This window comes from Schistocerca serialis, chromosome 9, assembly GCF_023864345.2.
Source record: "Schistocerca serialis cubense isolate TAMUIC-IGC-003099 chromosome 9, iqSchSeri2.2, whole genome shotgun sequence".
In the NCBI taxonomy this organism is placed as follows: Eukaryota; Metazoa; Arthropoda; class Insecta; order Orthoptera; family Acrididae; genus Schistocerca; species Schistocerca serialis.
This window is the reverse complement of record NC_064646.1, coordinates 445,472,586-445,489,166: the sequence shown is the minus strand read 5'-3', so window position 1 is coordinate 445,489,166 and position 16,581 is coordinate 445,472,586. Positions and strand designations below refer to the sequence as shown.

At 50.8% G+C, this 16,581-nt stretch overlaps 32 non-coding genes across 32 annotated transcripts; 18 read left to right on the top strand and 14 right to left on the bottom strand.

Annotated features, from left to right (window-relative positions):
• The first annotated feature begins 73 nt into the window (after positions 1–73).
• On the top strand, positions 74–145 carry Trnad-guc (transfer RNA aspartic acid (anticodon GUC)). The gene has a single exon. It is a non-coding gene; the product is annotated as a tRNA-Asp (tRNA).
• A 245-nt stretch (positions 146–390) lies between these two features.
• On the bottom strand, positions 391–462 carry Trnam-cau (transfer RNA methionine (anticodon CAU)). Its single transcript has one exon. It is a non-coding gene; the product is annotated as a tRNA-Met (tRNA).
• Positions 463–749: 287 nt separating this feature from the next.
• Trnar-acg (transfer RNA arginine (anticodon ACG)) lies at positions 750–822 on the bottom strand. The gene has a single exon. It is a non-coding gene; the product is annotated as a tRNA-Arg (tRNA).
• Positions 823–1,200: 378 nt separating this feature from the next.
• Trnai-uau (transfer RNA isoleucine (anticodon UAU)) lies at positions 1,201–1,292 on the top strand. Its single transcript is given in 2 exon segments — positions 1,201–1,238; positions 1,257–1,292. It is a non-coding gene; the product is annotated as a tRNA-Ile (tRNA).
• Positions 1,293–1,399: 107 nt separating this feature from the next.
• Trnad-guc (transfer RNA aspartic acid (anticodon GUC)) lies at positions 1,400–1,471 on the top strand. The gene has a single exon. It is a non-coding gene; the product is annotated as a tRNA-Asp (tRNA).
• Positions 1,472–1,716: 245 nt separating this feature from the next.
• Trnam-cau (transfer RNA methionine (anticodon CAU)) lies at positions 1,717–1,788 on the bottom strand. Its single transcript has one exon. It is a non-coding gene; the product is annotated as a tRNA-Met (tRNA).
• A 287-nt stretch (positions 1,789–2,075) lies between these two features.
• On the bottom strand, positions 2,076–2,148 carry Trnar-acg (transfer RNA arginine (anticodon ACG)). The gene has a single exon. It is a non-coding gene; the product is annotated as a tRNA-Arg (tRNA).
• A 378-nt stretch (positions 2,149–2,526) lies between these two features.
• Positions 2,527–2,618, top strand: Trnai-uau (transfer RNA isoleucine (anticodon UAU)). Its single transcript is given in 2 exon segments — positions 2,527–2,564; positions 2,583–2,618. It is a non-coding gene; the product is annotated as a tRNA-Ile (tRNA).
• A 107-nt stretch (positions 2,619–2,725) lies between these two features.
• Trnad-guc (transfer RNA aspartic acid (anticodon GUC)) lies at positions 2,726–2,797 on the top strand. Its single transcript has one exon. It is a non-coding gene; the product is annotated as a tRNA-Asp (tRNA).
• Positions 2,798–2,904: 107 nt separating this feature from the next.
• Positions 2,905–2,976, top strand: Trnad-guc (transfer RNA aspartic acid (anticodon GUC)). Its single transcript has one exon. It is a non-coding gene; the product is annotated as a tRNA-Asp (tRNA).
• A 245-nt stretch (positions 2,977–3,221) lies between these two features.
• On the bottom strand, positions 3,222–3,293 carry Trnam-cau (transfer RNA methionine (anticodon CAU)). The gene has a single exon. It is a non-coding gene; the product is annotated as a tRNA-Met (tRNA).
• Positions 3,294–3,580: 287 nt separating this feature from the next.
• Positions 3,581–3,653, bottom strand: Trnar-acg (transfer RNA arginine (anticodon ACG)). The gene has a single exon. It is a non-coding gene; the product is annotated as a tRNA-Arg (tRNA).
• Positions 3,654–4,031: 378 nt separating this feature from the next.
• Trnai-uau (transfer RNA isoleucine (anticodon UAU)) lies at positions 4,032–4,123 on the top strand. The gene is given in 2 exon segments: positions 4,032–4,069; positions 4,088–4,123. It is a non-coding gene; the product is annotated as a tRNA-Ile (tRNA).
• A 107-nt stretch (positions 4,124–4,230) lies between these two features.
• On the top strand, positions 4,231–4,302 carry Trnad-guc (transfer RNA aspartic acid (anticodon GUC)). The gene has a single exon. It is a non-coding gene; the product is annotated as a tRNA-Asp (tRNA).
• A 107-nt stretch (positions 4,303–4,409) lies between these two features.
• Trnad-guc (transfer RNA aspartic acid (anticodon GUC)) lies at positions 4,410–4,481 on the top strand. Its single transcript has one exon. It is a non-coding gene; the product is annotated as a tRNA-Asp (tRNA).
• Positions 4,482–4,726: 245 nt separating this feature from the next.
• Trnam-cau (transfer RNA methionine (anticodon CAU)) lies at positions 4,727–4,798 on the bottom strand. Its single transcript has one exon. It is a non-coding gene; the product is annotated as a tRNA-Met (tRNA).
• Positions 4,799–5,085: 287 nt separating this feature from the next.
• On the bottom strand, positions 5,086–5,158 carry Trnar-acg (transfer RNA arginine (anticodon ACG)). The gene has a single exon. It is a non-coding gene; the product is annotated as a tRNA-Arg (tRNA).
• Positions 5,159–5,536: 378 nt separating this feature from the next.
• Positions 5,537–5,628, top strand: Trnai-uau (transfer RNA isoleucine (anticodon UAU)). Its single transcript is given in 2 exon segments — positions 5,537–5,574; positions 5,593–5,628. It is a non-coding gene; the product is annotated as a tRNA-Ile (tRNA).
• Positions 5,629–5,735: 107 nt separating this feature from the next.
• Positions 5,736–5,807, top strand: Trnad-guc (transfer RNA aspartic acid (anticodon GUC)). Its single transcript has one exon. It is a non-coding gene; the product is annotated as a tRNA-Asp (tRNA).
• A 245-nt stretch (positions 5,808–6,052) lies between these two features.
• On the bottom strand, positions 6,053–6,124 carry Trnam-cau (transfer RNA methionine (anticodon CAU)). The gene has a single exon. It is a non-coding gene; the product is annotated as a tRNA-Met (tRNA).
• A 287-nt stretch (positions 6,125–6,411) lies between these two features.
• Trnar-acg (transfer RNA arginine (anticodon ACG)) lies at positions 6,412–6,484 on the bottom strand. Its single transcript has one exon. It is a non-coding gene; the product is annotated as a tRNA-Arg (tRNA).
• A 378-nt stretch (positions 6,485–6,862) lies between these two features.
• Trnai-uau (transfer RNA isoleucine (anticodon UAU)) lies at positions 6,863–6,954 on the top strand. The gene is given in 2 exon segments: positions 6,863–6,900; positions 6,919–6,954. It is a non-coding gene; the product is annotated as a tRNA-Ile (tRNA).
• Positions 6,955–7,061: 107 nt separating this feature from the next.
• Positions 7,062–7,133, top strand: Trnad-guc (transfer RNA aspartic acid (anticodon GUC)). Its single transcript has one exon. It is a non-coding gene; the product is annotated as a tRNA-Asp (tRNA).
• A 107-nt stretch (positions 7,134–7,240) lies between these two features.
• Positions 7,241–7,312, top strand: Trnad-guc (transfer RNA aspartic acid (anticodon GUC)). The gene has a single exon. It is a non-coding gene; the product is annotated as a tRNA-Asp (tRNA).
• Positions 7,313–7,557: 245 nt separating this feature from the next.
• Trnam-cau (transfer RNA methionine (anticodon CAU)) lies at positions 7,558–7,629 on the bottom strand. Its single transcript has one exon. It is a non-coding gene; the product is annotated as a tRNA-Met (tRNA).
• Positions 7,630–7,916: 287 nt separating this feature from the next.
• Trnar-acg (transfer RNA arginine (anticodon ACG)) lies at positions 7,917–7,989 on the bottom strand. The gene has a single exon. It is a non-coding gene; the product is annotated as a tRNA-Arg (tRNA).
• Positions 7,990–14,592: 6,603 nt separating this feature from the next.
• On the top strand, positions 14,593–14,664 carry Trnad-guc (transfer RNA aspartic acid (anticodon GUC)). Its single transcript has one exon. It is a non-coding gene; the product is annotated as a tRNA-Asp (tRNA).
• A 423-nt stretch (positions 14,665–15,087) lies between these two features.
• Positions 15,088–15,159, bottom strand: Trnam-cau (transfer RNA methionine (anticodon CAU)). The gene has a single exon. It is a non-coding gene; the product is annotated as a tRNA-Met (tRNA).
• A 343-nt stretch (positions 15,160–15,502) lies between these two features.
• On the bottom strand, positions 15,503–15,575 carry Trnar-acg (transfer RNA arginine (anticodon ACG)). Its single transcript has one exon. It is a non-coding gene; the product is annotated as a tRNA-Arg (tRNA).
• A 378-nt stretch (positions 15,576–15,953) lies between these two features.
• On the top strand, positions 15,954–16,045 carry Trnai-uau (transfer RNA isoleucine (anticodon UAU)). The gene is given in 2 exon segments: positions 15,954–15,991; positions 16,010–16,045. It is a non-coding gene; the product is annotated as a tRNA-Ile (tRNA).
• Positions 16,046–16,152: 107 nt separating this feature from the next.
• On the top strand, positions 16,153–16,224 carry Trnad-guc (transfer RNA aspartic acid (anticodon GUC)). Its single transcript has one exon. It is a non-coding gene; the product is annotated as a tRNA-Asp (tRNA).
• Positions 16,225–16,331: 107 nt separating this feature from the next.
• Positions 16,332–16,403, top strand: Trnad-guc (transfer RNA aspartic acid (anticodon GUC)). Its single transcript has one exon. It is a non-coding gene; the product is annotated as a tRNA-Asp (tRNA).
• The last annotated feature ends 178 nt before the right edge of the window (positions 16,404–16,581 follow it).

Genomic DNA, 16,581 nt, shown 5'->3' with positions numbered 1-16,581 from the left:
GCCGAACTTAGTGTAGGACGTTTGCGGCTACTAGCACCATATCTCTCGCACACAGGCATGTGTGTACAGCGCATCCTCGGTAGTATAGTGGTTAGTATCCCCGCCTGTCACGCGGGAGACCGGGTTTCGATTCCCCGCCGGGGAGATGCGATTTTTATCTCACAAACCTGTTCGAGTGTTGCGCGTATGGGGGTCGTAAGAGCATTAACTTTGCGATCGTGGAGTGTAGTTGGTGCGAAATCTTAAAAAATGCTACATCTTAGGAAGTGGTTCTCGCATTCTTCACACTTCAGAATTACGGGGTTTGCTGTTAACGCTGAATCAAAGCACCCCAGCCGACGCTGTGGGCGTAATAATCGAGCTCGACACAGTCCGCAAAAGAAATAATTTTAGCAGAGCGTGGTTTCGATCCACGGACCTCTGGGTTATGGGCCCAGCACGCTTCCACTGCGCCACTCTGCTGGCTGGGGTTGCGCCGGCTCTGCGCCACGTGACGTGGGACACTTGGAAAGTGTTGTCTGCGTCGCTTTCACACGCCTGTATTTAATTGCGTATCATCTCCTACAGCTCTCAGCTTGACTTGTCTCGACTTTGCTCGACTGACGCTACGCTGACGCTTGCAGGCAGCGATATTTACCACGATCGAGTCGACATGCAGCTGCGAGATGCACAGGAGCAACAAAGCACTCCACGATGCGGCGACATACGAAATCCACTGGCCAGCTACGCGTCGGCAACTAACAAAATGCCGACCCTGCCAGGATTCGAACCTGGAATCTTCTGATCCGTAGTCAGACGCGTTATCCGTTGCGCCACAGGGCCAGTGGCAGCATTTCTTTCTACGAGACAAGTGCAATTCGCTAAGAAACGTGTTCTCCATGGCTGAGCAAGCTCCCAAGGAAGGTACCTCTCGTCCAGCTGCGTGGCCGCAGTGCGCCTGCAGAGCTTAGAGCTTGCCACGCATCTGCTCTCGCTGTTCGACAGGTAGCAGAAGGCAAGGCGCGCGTTTTCCCGCGTTTTCTCGACGACCAGAGCCGGTTGATGTGCATGTAAGCGTAGCATATGAAACAAGAATAGCACGAAGCATTGGTAGTCAGGTGCCAAAGTCGCAGTATGGCATCAGGTGGCGATCGTATGTTTCTGTGGCCACCACTGGTTTGCAGCAAAGTGAATACCGCTAACTGAGAGCACTGTGTTGTAGCCCCAGTGGCGCAATTGGTTAGCGCACGGTACTTATAAGGCAGTAGCCGTGAGCAATGCCGGGGTTGTGAGTTCGAGCCTCACCTCGGGCATACTTTTAATTCTTAGCAGCTGTCTCTGACAGCAACAGGAGGCTAGGTTTGAGATGTATCAGCTATTTGAGTAACATAATTGTGCATTCGAGACGCTAGCTGCGTCTTCCTCGGTAGTATAGTGGTTAGTATCCCCGCCTGTCACGCGGGAGACCGGGGTTCGATTCCCCGCCGGGGAGATGCGATTTTTATCTCACAAACCTGTTCGAGTGTTGCGCGTATGGGGGTCGTAAGAGCATAAACTTTGCGATCGTGGAGTGTAGTTGGTGCGAAATCTTAAAAAATGCTACATCTTAGGAAGTGGTTCTCGCATTCTTCACACTTCAGAATTACGGGGTTTGCTGTTAACGCTGAATCAAAGCACCCCAGCCGACGCTGTGGGCGTAATAATCGAGCTCGACACAGTCCGCAAAAGAAATAATTTTAGCAGAGCGTGGTTTCGATCCACGGACCTCTGGGTTATGGGCCCAGCACGCTTCCACTGCGCCACTCTGCTGGCTGGGGTTGCGCCGGCTCTGCGCCACGTGACGTGGGACACTTGGAAAGTGTTGTCTGCGTCGCTTTCACACGCCTGTATTTAATTGCGTATCATCTCCTACAGCTCTCAGCTTGACTTGTCTCGACTTTGCTCGACTGACGCTACGCTGACGCTTGCAGGCAGCGATATTTACCACGATCGAGTCGACATGCAGCTGCGAGATGCACAGGAGCAACAAAGCACTCCACGATGCGGCGACATACGAAATCCACTGGCCAGCTACGCGTCGGCAACTAACAAAATGCCGACCCTGCCAGGATTCGAACCTGGAATCTTCTGATCCGTAGTCAGACGCGTTATCCGTTGCGCCACAGGGCCAGTGGCAGCGTTTCTTTCTACGAGACAAGTGCAATTCGCTAAGAAACGTGTTCTCCATGGCTGAGCAAGCTCCCAAGGAAGGTACCTCTCGTCCAGCTGCGTGGCCGCAGTGCGCCTGCAGAGCTTAGAGCTTGCCACGCATCTGCTCTCGCTGTTCGACAGGTAGCAGAAGGCAAGGCGCGCGTTTTCCCGCGTTTTCTCGACGACCAGAGCCGGTTGATGTGCATGTAAGCGTAGCATATGAAACAAGAATAGCACGAAGCATTGGTAGTCAGGTGCCAAAGTCGCAGTATGGCATCAGGTGGCGATCGTATGTTTCTGTGGCCACCACTGGTTTGCAGCAAAGTGAATACCGCTAACTGAGAGCACTGTGTTGTAGCCCCAGTGGCGCAATTGGTTAGCGCACGGTACTTATAAGGCAGTAGCCGTGAGCAATGCCGGGGTTGTGAGTTCGAGCCTCACCTCGGGCATACTTTTAATTCTTAGCAGCTGTCTCTGACAGCAACAGGAGGCTAGGTTTGAGATGTATCAGCTATTTGAGTAACATAATTGTGCATTCGAGACGCTAGCTGCGTCTTCCTCGGTAGTATAGTGGTTAGTATCCCCGCCTGTCACGCGGGAGACCGGGGTTCGATTCCCCGCCGGGGAGGCACATCCGATTTTTAATTGCTGCTCTATCACTCGCCGAACTTAGTGTAGGACGTTTGCGGCTACTAGCACCATATCTCTCGCACACAGGCATGTGTGTACAGCGCATCCTCGGTAGTATAGTGGTTAGTATCCCCGCCTGTCACGCGGGAGACCGGGTTTCGATTCCCCGCCGGGGAGATGCGATTTTTATCTCACAAACCTGTTCGAGTGTTGCGCGTATGGGGGTCGTAAGAGCATTAACTTTGCGATCGTGGAGTGTAGTTGGTGCGAAATCTTAAAAAATGCTACATCTTAGGAAGTGGTTCTCGCATTCTTCACACTTCAGAATTACGGGGTTTGCTGTTAACGCTGAATCAAAGCACCCCAGCCGACGCTGTGGGCGTAATAATCGAGCTCGACACAGTCCGCAAAAGAAATAATTTTAGCAGAGCGTGGTTTCGATCCACGGACCTCTGGGTTATGGGCCCAGCACGCTTCCACTGCGCCACTCTGCTGGCTGGGGTTGCGCCGGCTCTGCGCCACGTGACGTGGGACACTTGGAAAGTGTCGTCTGCGTCGCTTTCACACGCCTGTATTTAATTGCGTATCATCTCCTACAGCTCTCAGCTTGACTTGTCTCGACTTTGCTCGACTGACGCTACGCTGACGCTTGCAGGCAGCGATATTTACCACGATCGACTCGACATGCAGCTGCGAGATGCACAGGAGCAACAAAGCACTCCACGATGCGGCGACATACGAAATCCACTGGCCAGCTACGCGTCGGCAACTAACAAAATGCCGACCCTGCCAGGATTCGAACCTGGAATCTTCTGATCCGTAGTCAGACGCGTTATCCGTTGCGCCACAGGGCCAGTGGCAGCATTTCTTTCTACGAGACAAGTGCAATTCGCTAAGAAACGTGTTCTCCATGGCTGAGCAAGCTCCCAAGGAAGGTACCTCTCGTCCAGCTGCGTGGCCGCAGTGCGCCTGCAGAGCTTAGAGCTTGCCACGCATCTGCTCTCGCTGTTCGACAGGTAGCAGAAGGCAAGGCGCGCGTTTTCCCGCGTTTTCTCGACGACCAGAGCCGGTTGATGTGCATGTAAGCGTAGCATATGAAACAAGAATAGCACGAAGCATTGGTAGTCAGGTGCCAAAGTCGCAGTATGGCATCAGGTGGCGATCGTATGTTTCTGTGGCCACCACTGGTTTGCAGCAAAGTGAATACCGCTAACTGAGAGCACTGTGTTGTAGCCCCAGTGGCGCAATTGGTTAGCGCACGGTACTTATAAGGCAGTAGCCGTGAGCAATGCCGGGGTTGTGAGTTCGAGCCTCACCTCGGGCATACTTTTAATTCTTAGCAGCTGTCTCTGACAGCAACAGGAGGCTAGGTTTGAGATGTATCAGCTATTTGAGTAACATAATTGTGCATTCGAGACGCTAGCTGCGTCTTCCTCGGTAGTATAGTGGTTAGTATCCCCGCCTGTCACGCGGGAGACCGGGGTTCGATTCCCCGCCGGGGAGGCACATCCGATTTTTAATTGCTGCTCTATCACTCGCCGAACTTAGTGTAGGACGTTTGCGGCTACTAGCACCATATCTCTCGCACACAGGCATGTGTGTACAGCGCATCCTCGGTAGTATAGTGGTTAGTATCCCCGCCTGTCACGCGGGAGACCGGAGTTCGATTCCCCGCCGGGGAGATGCGATTTTTATCTCACAAACCTGTTCGAGTGTTGCGCGTATGGGGGTCGTAAGAGCATTAACTTTGCGATCGTGGAGTGTAGTTGGTGCGAAATCTTAAAAAATGCTACATCTTAGGAAGTGGTTCTCGCATTCTTCACACTTCAGAATTACGGGGTTTGCTGTTAACGCTGAATCAAAGCACCCCAGCCGACGCTGTGGGCGTAATAATCGAGCTCGACACAGTCCGCAAAAGAAATAATTTTAGCAGAGCGTGGTTTCGATCCACGGACCTCTGGGTTATGGGCCCAGCACGCTTCCACTGCGCCACTCTGCTGGCTGGGGTTGCGCCGGCTCTGCGCCACGTGACGTGGGACACTTGGAAAGTGTCGTCTGCGTCGCTTTCACACGCCTGTATTTAATTGCGTATCATCTCCTACAGCTCTCAGCTTGACTTGTCTCGACTTTGCTCGACTGACGCTACGCTGACGCTTGCAGGCAGCGATATTTACCACGATCGACTCGACATGCAGCTGCGAGATGCACAGGAGCAACAAAGCACTCCACGATGCGGCGACATACGAAATCCACTGGCCAGCTACGCGTCGGCAACTAACAAAATGCCGACCCTGCCAGGATTCGAACCTGGAATCTTCTAATCCGTAGTCAGACGCGTTATCCGTTGCGCCACAGGGCCAGTGGCAGCATTTCTTTCTACGAGACAAGTGCAATTCGCTAAGAAACGTGTTCTCCATGGCTGAGCAAGCTCCCAAGGAAGGTACCTCTCGTCCAGCTGCGTGGCCGCAGTGCGCCTGCAGAGCTTAGAGCTTGCCACGCATCTGCTCTCGCTGTTCGACAGGTAGCAGAAGGCAAGGCGCGCGTTTTCCCGCGTTTTCTCGACGACAAGAGCCGGTTGATGTGCATGTAAGCGTAGCATATGAAACAAGAATAGCACGAAGCATTGGTAGTCAGGTGCCAAAGTCGCAGTATGGCATCAGGTGGCGATCGTATGTTTCTGTGGCCACCACTGGTTTGCAGCAAAGTGAATACCGCTAACTGAGAGCACTGTGTTGTAGCCCCAGTGGCGCAATTGGTTAGCGCACGGTACTTATAAGGCAGTAGCCGTGAGCAATGCCGGGGTTGTGAGTTCGAGCCTCACCTCGGGCATACTTTTAATTCTTAGCAGCTGTCTCTGACAGCAACAGGAGGCTAGGTTTGAGATGTATCAGCTATTTGAGTAACATAATTGTGCATTCGAGACGCTAGCTGCGTCTTCCTCGGTAGTATAGTGGTTAGTATCCCCGCCTGTCACGCGGGAGACCGGGGTTCGATTCCCCGCCGGGGAGATGCGATTTTTATCTCACAAACCTGTTCGAGTGTTGCGCGTATGGGGGTCGTAAGAGCATAAACTTTGCGATCGTGGAGTGTAGTTGGTGCGAAATCTTAAAAAATGCTACATCTTAGGAAGTGGTTCTCGCATTCTTCACACTTCAGAATTACGGGGTTTGCTGTTAACGCTGAATCAAAGCACCCCAGCCGACGCTGTGGGCGTAATAATCGAGCTCGACACAGTCCGCAAAAGAAATAATTTTAGCAGAGCGTGGTTTCGATCCACGGACCTCTGGGTTATGGGCCCAGCACGCTTCCACTGCGCCACTCTGCTGGCTGGGGTTGCGCCGGCTCTGCGCCACGTGACGTGGGACACTTGGAAAGTGTTGTCTGCGTCGCTTTCACACGCCTGTATTTAATTGCGTATCATCTCCTACAGCTCTCAGCTTGACTTGTCTCGACTTTGCTCGACTGACGCTACGCTGACGCTTGCAGGCAGCGATATTTACCACGATCGAGTCGACATGCAGCTGCGAGATGCACAGGAGCAACAAAGCACTCCACGATGCGGCGACATACGAAATCCACTGGCCAGCTACGCGTCGGCAACTAACAAAATGCCGACCCTGCCAGGATTCGAACCTGGAATCTTCTGATCCGTAGTCAGACGCGTTATCCGTTGCGCCACAGGGCCAGTGGCAGCATTTCTTTCTACGAGACAAGTGCAATTCGCTAAGAAACGTGTTCTCCATGGCTGAGCAAGCTCCCAAGGAAGGTACCTCTCGTCCAGCTGCGTGGCCGCAGTGCGCCTGCAGAGCTTAGAGCTTGCCACGCATCTGCTCTCGCTGTTCGACAGGTAGCAGAAGGCAAGGCGCGCGTTTTCCCGCGTTTTCTCGACGACCAGAGCCGGTTGATGTGCATGTAAGCGTAGCATATGAAACAAGAATAGCACGAAGCATTGGTAGTCAGGTGCCAAAGTCGCAGTATGGCATCAGGTGGCGATCGTATGTTTCTGTGGCCACCACTGGTTTGCAGCAAAGTGAATACCGCTAACTGAGAGCACTGTGTTGTAGCCCCAGTGGCGCAATTGGTTAGCGCACGGTACTTATAAGGCAGTAGCCGTGAGCAATGCCGGGGTTGTGAGTTCGAGCCTCACCTGGGGCATACTTTCAATTCTTAGCAGCTGTCTCTGACAGCAACAGGAGGCTAGGTTTGAGATGTATCAGCTATTTGAGTAACATAATTGTGCATTCGAGACGCTAGCTGCGTCTTCCTCGGTAGTATAGTGGTTAGTATCCCCGCCTGTCACGCGGGAGACCGGGGTTCGATTCCCCGCCGGGGAGGCACATCCGATTTTTAATTGCTGCTCTATCACTCGCCGAACTTAGTGTAGGACGTTTGCGGCTACTAGCACCATATCTCTCGCACACAGGCATGTGTGTACAGCGCATCCTCGGTAGTATAGTGGTTAGTATCCCCGCCTGTCACGCGGGAGACCGGGGTTCGATTCCCCGCCGGGGAGATGCGATTTTTATCTCACAAACCTGTTCGAGTGTTGCGCGTATGGGGGTCGTAAGAGCATTAACTTTGCGATCGTGGAGTGTAGTTGGTGCGAAATCTTAAAAAATGCTACATCTTAGGAAGTGGTTCTCGCATTCTTCACACTTCAGAATTACGGGGTTTGCTGTTAACGCTGAATCAAAGCACCCCAGCCGACGCTGTGGGCGTAATAATCGAGCTCGACACAGTCCGCAAAAGAAATAATTTTAGCAGAGCGTGGTTTCGATCCACGGACCTCTGGGTTATGGGCCCAGCACGCTTCCACTGCGCCACTCTGCTGGCTGGGGTTGCGCCGGCTCTGCGCCACGTGACGTGGGACACTTGGAAAGTGTTGTCTGCGTCGCTTTCACACGCCTGTATTTAATTGCGTATCATCTCCTACAGCTCTCAGCTTGACTTGTCTCGACTTTGCTCGACTGACGCTACGCTGACGCTTGCAGGCAGCGATATTTACCACGATCGAGTCGACATGCAGCTGCGAGATGCACAGGAGCAACAAAGCACTCCACGATGCGGCGACATACGAAATCCACTGGCCAGCTACGCGTCGGCAACTAACAAAATGCCGACCCCGCCAGGATTCGAACCTGGAATCTTCTGATCCGTAGTCAGACGCGTTATCCGTTGCGCCACAGGGCCAGTGGCAGCATTTCTTTCTACGAGACAAGTGCAATTCGCTACGAAACGTGTTCTCCATGGCTGAGCAAGCTCCCAAGGAAGGTACCTCTCGTCCAGCTGCGTGGCCGCAGTGCGCCTGCAGAGCTTAGAGCTTGCCACGCATCTGCTCTCGCTGTTCGACAGGTAGCAGAAGGCAAGGCGCGCGTTTTCCCGCGTTTTCTCGACGACCAGAGCCGGTTGATGTGCATGTAAGCGTAGCATATGAAACAAGAATAGCACGAAGCATTGGTAGTCAGGTGCCAAAGTCGCAGTATGGCATCAGGTGGCGATCGTATGTTTCTGTGGCCACCACTGGTTTGCAGCAAAGTGAATACCGCTAACTGAGAGCACTGTGTTGTAGCCCCAGTGATAGTCGGCCCTCGGCGGCCGTGGTGAGCGGACGTGTGGTGCTTACGTCGCCGCTGCTGCTGGCTGTTGTGGTGAGTGCCGCCTTTGCTGTACACAGTGACGTGTTATTGTTTGGACTATGTGTAGGATTCCAACATGAGTCACTTAACACGACGGGATACTTTGAAGTTTGTGTTTGATTCAAACTATGCAAGACCAAAATCGTTTGAATTAGAATCGTGGATTGAGGAAGCTTTGAAACGATCCTTTGATGACATTCTTGGAGTCCATTTATCGATAGTTAGCAGCACTGCCTATATAAAGTTTAAATCTGCCGAAATCTGTGAACAAATAATTGACTCTTGTAGTGGTCGTTTGAAGTTTAAGCATTGTGATGGGAATGTTGGAGAGGTTCTCGTGTCTCATGCAGGGTTTGGTGTCCGCACCGTTCGAATATTCGAACTACCGTTTGAAGTACCCGCGGAACACATCAACGCTGCTTTGGACAGCTATGGTAAGGTCATTAGCAATGTTGCCGAAAAGTGGTTGTCTTTCAAAGTCCCTGTTTTGAACGGTGTTCGTCAGGTCAAGATAGAGTTGAAGAGACACATCCCGTCATATCTCACTATTTGTGGATACAGGGCGATCGTTATGTACGACGGTCAACCTAGAACTTGTGCAGGTTGTGGGGCCACTGATCACGTTCGCGCTCAGTGTATGCAGCGACGAGTGACGCAATTACCACCTGGCGAAAGGACGGCAACTAACAGGATGTCGACACTGCCTCTCACATATGTAGCGGCAGTCCGCTCGACCACGGCCGCGGCGGTGCAACCTGACGTGGTCACAGATCCCAGGGCTTCGGACACTGATCTAGATACGCCCATGGACACTTCCAGTCTGGCCGGCATCGCTGTTCCTACTACAGAAGTACCGGTGGCCAGTAGCATCCCGGCGAATCCGTCTTTAGACAGCCACCAAGAGGTTGCTCACTCCCAGGAAGCTCACACTGGTCGCCACGTTAACAGCAATATGGATTCCATTTCAGTTCAGAATGCACTTCCTCCTGCACAGGACTCCACTTCTTCCTCGTCGGCTGCAGAACTTCAAAGAGTCGAAACTTCTCCCAAGAAACACAAGAAAAGGAGGATCGCCCACAAAGATGCCGCCCACACCGCACCACCTTTGCGCGAAAAAGGGGCGCAAATTGCCCGTTCCTTGCCTGACGTCTCTCTTGACGGCCCCACTGAACAGCCGCTGCATGAGACCCCACAGGTCTCGGACGTCTCCGTGCCCCACCCCGATGGTGACGGCCAGGTCGCTGCGAACGAGGAACAGAACCCTCGTGAGGACCTCAGGGATACCCCCGAACATCAATCTCAAAATGATCGGGGCTCAATTGGCGAGGTGGCCGCTGTTCATGTGGTCAATTGGGCAGATGACACTGATGATGTAATAATGGACCAGAGCCTGTCTGTGGTAGGGCCATCTCCAGGAAATTTACCCGCATTACCGGTCGGCGACTTAAGTACGACACGACCTGTCTCAAAACACCCGACGGGAGACGATGATTACCTATCTGATACCTACTAAAGGTTATAATTTTCTGTGCTTCTGCATATCTACTTTGCTTTTTTCTCTTTCTGCCAACATTTAGCAGTTCATGCAGTCCTACCAGGATTATAAGTTAGCTACAATTAACGTTAATAGAATTACTTCTGTACAGAAGCTCTCTAGCTTTCGTGATTATTTATACAGCTGCGATGCTGATATTGTGCTGTTGCAGGAGGTCGATGATAAATTTCAGCCTGACATTCCTGGCTACCAATTACTCAAAAACACCACCCCAGACAGTTCTTCAGGTACCGCTCTATTAACCAAAGTGGGCGTGGCCGTCTCCGACGTTGAACGACTCGAAAATGGCAGGGGTATAGCGTGCCTTATCAACGGCATTAGATTTGTTAATGTATATGCCCCTTCCGGGAATCAGAATAGAACGAGACGAGCTCAGTTCTTTGCCACTGACTTATTATATCTTTTACGCCGCAGCCGGGAGGACGTGGTTATCGGAGGCGATTTTAATTGTGTTTTGAAGCCAAAGGACCAATGGCCGAACTTTAATGGATGTGCTACTCTCGGCGAAACAGTACGTCAATTAGAGCTGGAGGATACGTGGGAAATAACACACGGGGAACAACGGTGCTTCACGTACCATACTGCACAAATGGCCAGCCGCCTCGACAGGATCTACGTGGGGAAAAACCTGCGAGAGCGGGTATCTTCCTCGGAAACGTGGCCCCTGTATTTTTCCGACCATTTAGCTTACCATTGTATCATTCGTATGGCGCGCCAGCAAACTTTCCGTGGTCGGACAGGATGGAAACTTAACGTCAGTATTCTCAGGGAACAGGAGTTACGAGACCGTCTACAAGAAGCCTGGGAAATTTGTTTACGTCGACGACCAACATTCCCATCGGTAACGCAGTGGTGGTGCCGTTGTGCAAAACCTAGGCTTATTCGTTGTTTGAAGGCGTATAGTTCTGACAGGAGCCGGATGCAGAAAGAGACTTTTGAATTTTATTTTCGCTGTCTCCGTGACTTGTATTCTGAAGCACATGTCACGCAGGAACAATTTCTTCAGATTAAACGGATCAAATCAAAGTTGACGCTCCTCAAACGCAGGCAAATGGAAGGCGTTAAAATCCGTTCGCGAGATAGCGCCGGCACTTCTGACGAACAACCATCCGCCTTCCACCTAGGGACAGAGAAACGCCGCGCACGACAAAAATTGATTACCCGCTTACGAACTGAAGACGGTACCTTTGTGACGACCCAGGCTGAAATTAAGGAGTCTCTAACGGACTACTACGAGCGACTATACAGAGCACAACCAGCCGATGATGCGGCAATCGCGGCGATGCATGCATATCTTCCGACAACGCTCGATGAGGACGACAGGCAATTGTTGATCAGTGATGTCACCGCGGTGGAGATTCGGGAGGCGCTGAGCAGGGCTCAGGCCAACAAATCGCCCGGCATTGATGGTCTGCCGATTGAATTTTATAAGCAGTTCTGGGACCTCCTCGAACATTGTTTTGTTTGCATCTGCAATGAACTGCGCGCCGGCCAACAGTTACCAGATGGTTTCAATGACAGCCTGATCGTTTTGGTCCCAAAAGAATACCCCCATCAGGATATTGCCAAATTCCGCCCTATCTCCCTGTTGAACTCTGACTACAAGATTGTGGCCCGCGTCATAGCAGGTAGACTTAAACATGTCCTTGCCAAAATTATACATCACAGCCAGGCAGCAGCGGTCCCGGGCCGCACGATCTTTAAATGTCTTGCCGATTACAGGGAGCTCGTTTCGTTTACTGCAATCACACGCCCGGAAGCAGCAATCTTGGCTTTAGATCAATGTCAGGCCTTTGATCGGATCCTGCATCGCTACCTCTTCCACACCATGAACCACTTAGGATTTGGTGACGGCTTTACTGCAATGGTCAGCAACATGTACACCTCGGCCACTTCTCAGATCATCGTCAATGGTCAATTCACCCGGCGGATTCCGATTCAGCGGTCAATCAGACAGGGCTGTCCCATGTCCATGTGTCTCTTCGTGATCGCAATTGAGCCACTTGTAAGGATGCTGAATTGTAACCTTCCAGGTTTAAACCTGTATTCCAGCACCCTCAAATGCATTGCGTACGCCGACGATGTGGGTGTCATTGTGCGTTCGGAACAAGACCTCACGGCCGTTAGGAATAGTATCACCGATTACGAGCGAGCCTCTGGTTCTCAGCTAAACTATGGAAAGACTTGCCTCCTGCCTATAGGCAGTGGATTTCGCACAGACGCCCCTTTGCCGTACAGAAGATGTGCGACTCTCAAACTTCTTGGTATCAAGATGAGCAGTTGCCCCCTACGAACAACGGTAGACAATTGGAAACATCTTTTGGCTATGTCTCGGGGCTGCTTACAGTATCATAAAGGCAGAGAACAGGACTTATTGCAGAGAGTGCATTTCGTTAATACCATGATTCTCTCGAAAATTTGGTATGTCGGGCAAATACTTCCTGTGGTCGACAGTGTTGCGAGGAAAATTATGTCGGCAGTAGGTTGGTACATCTGGAGGGGTGACATCTTCAAGGTGGGCATCAATGTCATCACTCTCCCACCAGACAAAGGCGGCCTCGGCCTGACGGATGTTCAAACCAAATGTAAGGCACTCTTGATCCGGCGTACACTGCAGCTCTGCCACGAATATCCTGACAGCGCGCTGAGTATGGCCATACGCACATTTCAGCCTCAGACTATGCACATCCCCATCAACCTTCGGGAAACGCATTTCAAAGCAAACCACATTAGGATGTTTCTTTTGGAAAGTAGTTATCTCCAAATGAAATCGAGAGTCCCGCTACGTGACCTTACCACTGCCAACCTCTACCGGCTACTGAACGACACAGGCAGGGTCAACCGCATGGAACTGAAGTATCCCTCTAAAGACTGGGCTCTAATCTGGAAGACTATACATAACAAAGTGCTAGATACCGGTATTCGATCACTGTGGTATAAAGTTGTTAATGAAACTCTACCCACAGCCGAAAAACTTCATAAAATACATTTGTCAGCTACTGACAAATGTAGGGAGTGCGGCCTTGTCGACACTTTGCAACACAGATGTGTTTGTGGTGCGAACAGTCTTATTTGGGAATGGTGTAGAATGACCATGGCTTTGATCTGCCGCACGGCACGACGGCACATCTCTCTTACGTCCGTGCTCCAACCCGACGACGCGTACTACCCCACAACCAAGGCAAACACCTGGACGTGGTTGGCTGGACACACCCTATGTTACTTGCTTGGCGCCCAGGAGGGGCGTTCATACCTGGACTACAGATTATACCTCGCCACACGGGCACAACTGCTAATGCAGGATGTCAAACATAGGCAAAAGTTTGCAAATTATATCTTAGCGCTCCAAATCACGACCCTGTAAACGAATTCAGTAAGGTTTCTTCCACGGCCACGTATATATCCACCTTCTCAAATATAAATGAAAATCTCAATAAATAAATTACAAATAAAAAAAAAACAAATATGTCCAACGACAACAATGAAACAACGAAAAAGAAGAAAAGGAACAAAGTCGACACTCATGGTGTCTGCAGTAGTCACTGATTGGGAATGTTCATGCTTGGTGTTTTAAATGTCTTGTTTAACCTAGCCCTTCGTCTCCGTTAATTCAGCAGGAATTTGATTTACATTCTCCCAACATGGATGGTGAAGCTGACCATTCGTTTGGACGTGGTGTCCACTGGGTTTTTCGTTTATGTTTTATGTTTGCAAACTTACATGGAAGATGTATCCGTTTCACTCAACTGCGAACATTACTTGCTTCTTTATTTATTTGACGTCGACGAGGGAAGATGAAACAGGATTTATTTCTTCATTTTTTTTCTTTCCTTCTTCTTCAAATCATTCCGCGGCAACATGGATTTCATCATTTCAATTTTCCACATTCGTATGCAGAGCGCAGTTTTTGGCGCCTGAGTCGTTCGGAGCTAAGAGAAGGCGACTTGGGAAACCACACAGCAAAAATGGAATATATCAGACTAGTCCAAGCCATCGCTTGGGGAAGCCAAAGGCATAACAAACTTTCGAGAAGACGAGCTTTGAATGACGTCGGCACCCTGCAACTCCGCATGCAGTAAAATCAAATAAACAATATTAACAGAAACAAAAATAAAAACAAAAAGAACAAACAAAAAAAAAAGAACAACAACAAAAAAAAAAACAACAAAAATAAAACAAAAACAACAATAAAAAAAAAAATAAAAAAATAAAAAAAAAATTTTCAATATCACTTCAAACACAAAGGAATCAAAATGTAACAACTATACATTTCAGGATATCCACAGTGAAATAGCATCACAAGAGTATAGCATCGAAGCTAGCCGATGAAGGCAAAAAAGGTGAGCGAATGGATGGGCTGTATGGGGAGATGGGAGGCCCAAATAAAAAAATAAAAAAAAAAAAAAAAAGTGGCGCAATTGGTTAGCGCACGGTACTTATAAGGCAGTAGCCGTGAGCAATGCCGGGGTTGTGAGTTCGAGCCTCACCTGGGGCATACTTTTAATTCTTAGCAGCTGTCTCTGACAGCAACAGGAGGCTAGGTTTGAGATGTATCAGCTATTTGAGTAACATAATTGTGCATTCGAGACGCTAGCTGCGTCTTCCTCGGTAGTATAGTGGTTAGTACCCCCGCCTGTCACGCGGGAGACCGGGGTTCGATTCCCCGCCGGGGAGGCACATCCGATTTTTAATTGCTGCTCTATCACTCGCCGAACTTAGTGTAGGACGTTTGCGGCTACTAGCACCATATCTCTCGCACACAGGCATGTGTGTACAGCGCATCCTCGGTAGTATAGTGGTTAGTATCCCCGCCTGTCACGCGGGAGACCGGGGTTCGATTCCCCGCTTGGAGATGCGATTTTTATCTCACAAACCTGTTCGAGTGTTGCGCGTATGGGGGTCGTAAGAGCATAAACTTTGCGATCGTGGAGTGTAGTTGGTGCGAAATCTTAAAAAATGCTACATCTTAGGAAGTGGTTCTCGCATTCTTCACACTTCAGAATTACGGGGTTTGCTGTTAACGCTGAATCAAAGCACCCCAGCCGACGCTGTGGGCGTAATAATCGAGCTCGACACAGTCCGCAAAAGAAATAATTTTAGCAGAGCGTGGTTTCGATCCACGGACCTCTGGGTTATGGGCCCAGCACGCTTCCACTGCGCCACTCTGCTGGCTGGGGTTGCGCCGGCTCTGCGCCACGTGACGTGGGACACTTGGAAAGTGTTGTCTGCGTCGCTTTCACACGCCTGTATTTAATTGCGTATCATCTCCTACAGCTCTCAGCTTGACTTGTCTCGACTTTGCTCGACTGACGCTACGCTGACGCTTGCAGGCAGCGATATTTACCACGATCGACTTGCTCGACTGACGCTACGCTGACGCTTGCAGGCAGCGATATTTACCACGATCGACTCGACATGCAGCTGCGAGATGCACAGGAGCAACAAAGCACTCCACGATGCGGCGACATACGAAATCCACTGGCCAGCTACGCGTCGGCAACTAACAAAATGCCGACCCTGCCAGGATTCGAACCTGGAATCTTCTGATCCGTAGTCAGACGCGTTATCCGTTGCGCCACAGGGCCAGTGGCAGCATTTCTTTCTACGAGACAAGTGCAATTCGCTAAGAAACGTGTTCTCCATGGCTGAGCAAGCTCCCAAGGAAGGTACCTCTCGTCCAGCTGCGTGGCCGCAGTGCGCCTGCAGAGCTTAGAGCTTGCCACGCATCTGCTCTCGCTGTTCGACAGGTAGCAGAAGGCAAGGCGCGCGTTTTCCCGCGTTTTCTCGACGACCAGAGCCGGTTGATGTGCATGTAAGCGTAGCATATGAAACAAGAATAGCACGAAGCATTGGTAGTCAGGTGCCAAAGTCGCAGTATGGCATCAGGTGGCGATCGTATGTTTCTGTGGCCACCACTGGTTTGCAGCAAAGTGAATACCGCTAACTGAGAGCACTGTGTTGTAGCCCCAGTGGCGCAATTGGTTAGCGCACGGTACTTATAAGGCAGTAGCCGTGAGCAATGCCGGGGTTGTGAGTTCGAGCCTCACCTGGGGCATACTTTCAATTCTTAGCAGCTGTCTCTGACAGCAACAGGAGGCTAGGTTTGAGATGTATCAGCTATTTGAGTAACATAATTGTGCATTCGAGACGCTAGCTGCGTCTTCCTCGGTAGTATAGTGGTTAGTATCCCCGCCTGTCACGCGGGAGACCGGGGTTCGATTCCCCGCCGGGGAGGCACATCCGATTTTTAATTGCTGCTCTATCACTCGCCGAACTTAGTGTAGGACGTTTGCGGCTACTAGCACCATATCTCTCGCACACAGGCATGTGTGTACAGCGCATCCTCGGTAGTATAGTGGTTAGTATCCCCGCCTGTCACGCGGGAGACCGGGGTTCGATTCCCCGCCGGGGAGATGCGATTTTTATCTCACAAACCTGTTCGAGTGTTGCGCGTATGGGGGTCGTAAGAGCATTAACTTTGCGATCGTGGAGTGTAGTTGGTGCGAAATCTTAAAAAATGCTACATCTTAGGAAGTGGTTCTCGCATTCTTCACACTTCAGAATTACGGGGTTTGCTGTTAACGCTGAATC